This window comes from Pipistrellus hanaki, assembly GCF_964339955.1.
Source record: "Pipistrellus hanaki genome assembly, chromosome: 1".
NCBI lineage: Eukaryota > Metazoa > Chordata > Mammalia > Chiroptera > Vespertilionidae > Pipistrellus > Pipistrellus hanaki.
In genome coordinates, this window is record NC_140503.1 from 180,342,155 (window position 1) to 180,350,329 (window position 8,175).

The 8,175-nt window shown below is 41.4% G+C and overlaps 1 pseudogene across 1 annotated transcript; it reads right to left on the minus strand.

Moving 5' to 3' along the window:
- Positions 1–6,000: 6,000 nt before the first annotated feature.
- Positions 6,001–7,134, minus strand: LOC311621344 (neurofilament light polypeptide-like; annotated as a pseudogene). Its single transcript has one exon. The product of its transcript is annotated as a neurofilament light polypeptide-like (transcript).
- Positions 7,135–8,175: the final 1,041 nt, after the last annotated feature.

Here is an 8,175-nt window from a genome sequence, read left to right on the forward strand (position 1 = left end):
ATCTGCTCCATTAGGGCCTGCAAAGGGTGCAAGAAGGTTTCATCTTCCATGGTTTAAGGAGAAGATGCCAAATCATGATCTGAGACATACTCTCAGCCAGCACTCTTTGTAGATATTTGGGGGCTGTACTGAATGTGACACAGAAATTATTTTGTTTTCTTAATACATATGAAATCAAAGAAAAGTTCCAAGTTGGTACCTACTACATGTTTACTAGTTGTTGAATGATACATTGTTTCCTAACATGCTTAATTCTTTTTGAACTAACCTGTACAGAGCTCAGTCAACCAGCCTAGGGCAGTTGTTCTCAATATGCATTTCCTTTTTAAACTCCAGAATCATTCAGATGCCTACAGTAGAGTGTGAGTAGCTGTTGACTCTTTCTATATATATATATATATATATATATATATATATATATAGTCAAGTGCTCAGTAATACTTTTGAATTAGTTTTCATTTTTTTTCTAATCACCAAAGCATCTAAACATATCATAAAATAGTCAGACACATGTATGTGTCATTCCACAATAATTTTTCAGTTTATAAGGTGGCGTCCTTTATTATTTTTTAGAAAAATCCTATAAAGTAGATACCATGATCCCCATTTTATAGATGAGAAAACTGAGGCTCAAAGAGACAAAGACACTTGAGTAAGGCCTTGCAAAGAGAAGGTAGAACTGGGATTCCAACTCAGGCCTGGCTAAGTCCCCAACCCTAGCATTCAGTCCTAAATTATGTTGACTTCTCAAATAAGGGAAAACCTCTACTTTAAAACAATATTATTATTTTATTATTCTCTTTTCTTGGTATAGAAAAGTAAAGACTTTAAATCTTTAATTTTGTTTGTTGTATTAAGTTGAAGTATGTGAAATTGATATAGTAGACCAATTCAACCTAGTAGTTTTCTTCTATGCAGGAAAGAAAGAAAGAAAGAAAGAAAGAAAGAAAGAAAGAAAGAAAGAAAGAAAGAAAGAAAGAAAGAAAGAAAGAAAGAAAGAAAGGAAGGAAGGAAGGAAGGAAGGAAGGAAGGAAGGAAGGAAGAAAGAAAGAAAGGAAGGAAGAAAGAAAGAAAGAAAGAGGAAAATTAAATGCAGGCAAACAGAGTAATAGACAAAATGAGCAGAAAGGAAGGGAGGAAATAAGAGAAGGAAGAGATATAAGAAGAAATTAGAAATTACAAGCAAAGCTGTCACTCTCCAAAATCCTGCTGCCCTCCCTGCAGCCTCTCCCCTCACAATCTTGGCTTTTAGTGTCCATTGCCTTTGATCAGGATTTTCCCAGTCACCAGACTCCTTGAGTAATCAACAGAGACCAACTGTATCATATTGTCTTTCATTCTTTATTTTTTTAAACAAGGATTACGCAGATTTCTAGCCACCACCCTGAGGGGATGAGAAGAAAGAAAAGATCAGCAGAACAAAGTCTTGCATTTACTAGTAGCATATAAATACAACTTTCTCTTCCCAGAGGGGGAAAACACTGGACCAGCACAAAATACCATCAATGTATGAGTTTATAGAAATGTAAAGTTAGCACGCATTGAAGTTTCAGATGAGAAAAACCTCAATGTTGAAAGAAGAGAGATGAAAAAACAAAAACTGAAAAAAGAAAGCCATCCTTGTTATTGAATAATTAGCTTGGAGATGATATGAAGTGTTTTTTCTAAATGAATCCATTTATGGGAAGAAATGCAAATATTTGAACAATTTGATGAGCACATATGAATAACAAATGATAAAGCCAGTGAGCAGTTGAAGTCTTAGAATTGAAGTTTTTAAAGGACAAATGTGCTCACCATCTCTGGAATCTAAATGTGTTCGGCAAGAGCTGGTAGGAGAGAAATGGTCTCTAAAATGATTATGATGACATGGCTGTTACCCAACACCATCCGCTTGTACACTGGCTCCAGCCCAATGCGACATGGAAGAAAGAGGACTTCCTTGTCTTATGAATGTTAACAATTAAACTGGATCCGGAAGGCGAGTCCAGGAGCCAGAGCCCTGTTTCGTCTTCCCAGATGGCACTCCCATGGACAGCATTGCATCTTTCGCTCTCTTTGGCTGCCCACAGAGGAGGACAATGGTGAGACCTGCTCCAGGGCACAATGCTGGCTACCTCTGTGCCAAGGCCCATTGTTAAAAATGTCTTTGTAAAGAGGGAGTTGCCAGCAGACATCTTCCCACAACACATGGCCCCCTTTATGATCATTGGCATACTCCAAAGGAAATGACCTGAAAAGATCAAGGGTATTACATTATTGCCGCTATCACAATTAATTACTATTACTTAAGATTTTATTCATTTCCTAGGGATGCCACAGAAAAGTAGCACAAACTGGGTACCACAAACATAGCCATAGACTGGGTGGCTTAAATAACAGAAATGTATTTTTTCAATATTCGTAGGCTGGAAGTCCAAGACCTAGGTGTCGGCCATGTTGGTTTCTCCCAAGGCCTCTCTTTGGTTTGTAGATGGTTATTTCTCCATGTCCTCAGACAGCCCAAACATCCCTGGTGTCTCTATTTGTGTCTAAATGTTCTCTTCTTATAAGCACACCAATCATATTTAATTAGGAGCTATACTAAAGCCCTCTTTTGAACTTAATTTCCTCTTTAAAGACCCTATCACCAAATACGGTCTCACTTTGAGGTATTGAGGGTAAGGCTTAAACTTATAAATTTTGGAGAGGCACAATTCAACCCATAGTAAAGATCTGTGAGGCTATTTTTGAGTAGGAATTGTACTATTTTGTTCTTAATTGAAATTTAGTTTGAGAATGCTCTAACTATAATATGTTTGTGTGGTTTTAAAAATGTGGGGTTAGACATTTATACCAGTTTTTCTTTTCTCCTATGGGCCTCTTCTATCTTTCTTCTTCCTTTCCTTTCCATTCTCTCCACGGTCTTTATGTTTTAGGTAGGTCTCCTGTGAATAGCATGTAGCTGGGATTTTAAAAACCTCTAATCTGAAAATTTGTGTCAGTTAAATGTGGAGTTGAGTCTACTCACTTTATTGGGATTATTGACATATTTAGTTACATGGGCCACACTTAGTCCATTAGTCACCTTAGGTTGGATTATGTTTTGGAAAAATACATCTTTAGGATTTCATTCCATTTAGGATCCCACATTCTTCATCTTAAGCCATAAATTCATTGGATGCCTTATTTGCCTTCTGAGTTAGCATAGGCAACCATTTCCTCAATGTTTTGCCGCTGCATAAGGTGGATTGTCATCTATCCAGCCTCCGTCAATAGTTTCCTAGACACCACTCCACATTCTGAAAGCAATATTGCAAACTGGGAGTTGTTTGTTTGTTATGCTTATGATAGTAGTACTTTATATGTAGGTGTTAATTCTGTATCAATCACCTTAGGTTAAGTAATGAACACCCCTGTAATGAAAGTGGCTTTAGAATAGCCTTATTTCTTATTGGTAATACATGTCCATTTCAGCTTTGGCTCTTCATTCTTAGTCCCAGGCTGAAGAAGCAGTCCGTTCCTCAGCTTTGAGCACAGGGCAGAAGGGAAATAGAGAGGATTGAATTTCATGATGGCTTTGAAAATGTCTGCTTAGGAAGTGACATGTTTTTTTAGTTGCACTGACAGTTTATTGGCTAAACAATTCACATGACCAAGCCTAACATAATCAGAGTGTGAAAATACAATCCTCCCAAAGGAAGGGCACTACTAATTACATCGCCAAACCTGGTGCAGGTGGGGTTTAGAGACATAATCCTCCCTCAAGGAGGGGAAGCTTATATTGGGAATTAAAACACAAACCACTACACCTTAGTTATTTCAGCCTCAAAGACTAAAAAATGGTCATGTGGTCAGCTAAACATTAAGGTTTTGTTATTATGGAAGAAAGGAAAAATGGATATAGGGGACAGCCAGCATTATTTTTTAGTTGCTACTCTAGACATCTAATAATAAAAGAGAAACATGCAAATTGGCCATCACTCCACCACACCCACCAGCCAATCAGGAAGGAATATGCAAATTAGAAGGACAAAGATGGAGGCAACCCAGCTGCTCCAGGTGCAGAATGTCCTGGCAGGGCAGATGCCTGCTATGAGAGGGAGGGCAGGGGGTGAAGAGATCTATAGGAGCGGCACTCTGGCAGCAGCCAAGATGAAGACTGAAGACTGAAGTTTGCAGTGAAGATGGCAGACTTCAGCTGGAGTCTGCAGCAAAGACAAAGAAGGTAGACTCTGGTGGGAGCGAAGGCCTGGGTCCCGGGTGCAGAGGAAAACCGGTGCTGGAAGCCAAGGGAAGGAAGGCCTATTGCACAAATCTCTTCGTGTAACCGGCCTCTAGTTTTAACATAATTTTAACTTAATCAAAATATCTTTACCTTCCACCCCAATATAAGACCTTATAACACTATAACACTTATCAACTTTTCTCAACTTAAATGCTATCTTAATATTAAGTATCCATAGTCATACCTTTTATATAATCACACAATTTACACATTAATTTATTGTTTTATCTAGTCAAGTCAAATTATATTATATATGCCTGTTATGTACGAATATCTAGAATGTTTTCCCCTGAAATGAATCTTTTAGAATTTTCTTTGGCAAAGATCTATTGGTAATAAAACTCTCAATTTTTGTCTGTATAAAAAAGTATTTTGCCTCCATTATTGAAATATATTTTTGCTTTCTTTGAAAATATACCCTAATCACTTTTTTTTCTGTCTACACATTGAATATTTATTCCTATCTTTATTCTTTTATTAGTACTGTAGAGAAGTTAGCCATCTGTCGAATTGTCATCACTTGGAAGTGGGTGTTTTTTCTAGCTGCTTTTAAGATCCTCTTTTTGCCCTAGGCATCCTATAGTTGTTTTTTTTTAGAATAGTAGTGGCCTGGTGCATGAAATTTGTGCGGGGGGGGGGGGGGGGGGGCGGGGGAGAGGGTGCAGGGGAAAGGGGGGAAGAGAGCTGTCCCTCAGCCCAGCCTGCACCCTCTCTAATCTGGGAACCCTCAGGGGATGTCCAACTGCCAGTTTAGGCCCAATCCTACATAAACCAGCAGTCAGAAAACCCCGTTGCAATCTGGGACCACTGGCTCCTAACCACTCACCTACCTACCTGCTTGATTGCCCCTCACCACTCTGCCTACTGCCTGTTCCCCCCCAACTACCCCTCCTCGCTGGCCTGATTGCCCCCAACTTCCCCCCTCCTCCCACCAGCCTGCTCACCCTCAACTGCCCCCACCCTGCCAACCTGATCACCCCCAACTGCCTCTGCCTTGGCCCCACTACCATGGCTTTGTCTGGAAGGACATCTGGAAGGTCTCCTGGAAGGTCGCCATTCTAATTAGCATATTATCCTTTTATTAGTATAGATAGGATATGGCATACCGCCATAACTATAACATATCTACCAGTATTACTCTATGAGAATACGTATTTCATGTGATAGGAAGGCATCTAATACATTACATTGTATATGTTGTAAGTAGTAGGAAATACTATATCGTAGCAATAGTATACACCCTGTGACTTCCCTTCCTGACTTGGGAATGTTCCCCAGTTTCCTGGTTCCTGATGTCTTTTGTGTTTTATTTTTTGTGTGTGTGTCATTCAGTGTAACTTTAGTTACTGTTTATTGCACATGATTTGAGGTCTTTAATTTCTAACCACCAACGATTCAGAGGACTATTTTTTTCCATGAAGTTTAACATTAACATTAGTGAATTCATGTATTCATGTGTTTTTGTCATAAACATCTGAATTATTCACATCGCCATAGATCCTGAACTCATAAGCAGGAACCATGCACAGGCTGGAAGCAAGCCAGGAAGCCACTCTGCAAGCAAACAGATACTCTGCATAAGGAGAAAAGTCGTAGCACAACATTTAATGTCCAACCTGAGTCACCTCAGAATGTTATATATATTGACTTCTTAATTCATATAGTATTGAGAACTCAACTGCTTGGTTGATGACGGGGTTGACCGAGTTTAGAGAGGATTATTCCTGAAAAAATTAAGTGGGGATCATCTCTCTTCTTGGTTGTTTGCTCCTTCCCAGCACCTTCATCTTTCTTCTTGTCCTCAGCTTGTCCAGGGCATCTTCTCCTTCACCTTCACCTCCTTCTTCCTCCTTTACATCCTCAAATTCTTCCTTGGCACCTTCTTTTTCTTCCCCTCCTTCCTCTTCCTCCTCCTCAGCCTCTTCCTTCTCCTTCTTCTCTTATTCAGCTTCTCCTTCAGAGGGGGGTTCATCCTTAGCTTCCTAGGCTTTTGCAGCCTCAATGGTCTCCTCCACCCTGATCTGCTCCTCCTGAATGTGGTTGGTGCATTAAGAAGGGAAGGAGTAAGTGGACATCAATTAGGAGCTGGTCTGTAAACCACCATATGCAGATTTGCCAAAGACCTGAGAACTCTGGGAGTAGCCGCTGGCTATGCTTCCCCCACTGGTGAAACTGATCCAGGTACCCTCACCTTCCAAGAGTTTCCTGTAAGCTGCAATGTCAATGTCCAAAGCCATCTTCATATTGAGGAGGTCCTGGTATTCTTTTAAATATCGTGCCATTTCACTCTTTGTAGTTCTCAACTCATTTTCTAACTTGTTGATTGTGTCCTATGTAGCACTGTCGGCATTCTGCTTATTCTCCACCTCTTGCAGCTCCTTTTCCAGTGCTTTATTCATGCCTTGGCATGCTTTGATCTCCAGGGTGTTGGCCTTGAGCAGGTGGTGGCTTTTGGACACCTCCTCCTTGGTAGCATGCGTTGCTTTGGTGTTCTTGGCAGCACTCTCGGTCAGCATGGTGAAGCGGCTCTTGAGCCATCCTTCGGCATTCTGTATGTTCTTGGCAGCCAGCTTCTTGTACCGGCCGCGGATGTCCTTGAGCATGGTGGAGAGGTCTGGCTTGGAGAACACGTCAATCTCCATGGAGATCTGAGTGTATTGAATCTCTTCCTGCGACTTCTTCAATAAGGCGATTTTGTCCATCAGGCTGTTGATGCACTTTTCAAGCTCAGTGCTGATGAGAGCCGCCTCATCTGCACCTTTGCCCACCTCCAGCAGCAGGCCCTTAGCATCCTGGTGGTTCAGCACCTCTTCCTCGTAGCCCTCCTGCAGGTTGCTCCCAGCCCCTCCCAAGCACCAGTGCCTCATAATGGGGTCCTGAGGCTGCACCCCAAATCCCCTGCCCTCTCCTCACCTGAGGTACAGAGGGGCAGAGTGCAGGTGTCCAATTTTCAACCCGCATCTACTCCACTGGTGTCTGCAGGCGGCCTGGGGGCAGACAGTGATCCTGGAGGCACTCGCTGCCTTCATCAGAGTTCAGCCACGATGGTCAGGGTGATACAGCCCCGCCAGGCCTCATGGCTGCAACTTGGACCCACTTCCTTAACCAGAGACCTGGTACTGGGTGGGCACAGCAGTGTTTCCTCCCCAACCCAGGCTGGAATGGGTCCCTGTGGTTTCAAAACCAAACTCTGAGGGCCTCCCTGGGAGGCAGTGGTCCTGAGCCCACCAGCTCTCCCTCAATCCCCCCAAGATTTGCTTCTCATACTTGCTAAATACTTTCTCAGTCCATTTGCCATAGTAATCAGTTTGGGCTGAGGGGACTGGGTGCCTCCATCTTGTGACAATGGGCATGAGTCATATTTGTGATGGAGTGATAGTTAATTTGCATATTACCCTTTTATTAGATAGGAAGGATGCCTAGATGTAAATGCCCTTTCATTTATTCTCCTTGGGACTTTTTCAACTTCTTGGTTCTGATGGTTGGAATCTTTCAACAAACTTTTTCTGGAAAATTCAGAGTTATTTTCCCTTCAAATATGCCTCTTCCTATTTTTTTTTTTAAATTTTTTATCTCTGTCTGGAACTCTAGACTGTCTCATTCTGTCTCTGTGTAATTTAACCTATCTTACATATTTCATTGTCTCTCTGTGACATCCTATGTAGTTTAATGAGATCTGTTTCACTAATTTACTGCTCATCTGTGTCAAATCTTCTGTTTAATATATCCAATGAGTACTTTTTAAAATTTACCTTTATTGTTGAAAGTATTACTGGTGTCCCACTTTTACTCCCATTGATCTCCTCCTCCTCACTCCTGTCCCCTCCCTAGATCTTCACCACACTATTGTCTGTGTCCTTGGGTTATGCATATCTATAAAAAAGCCAGCGACCAGAATGCCGGAACGA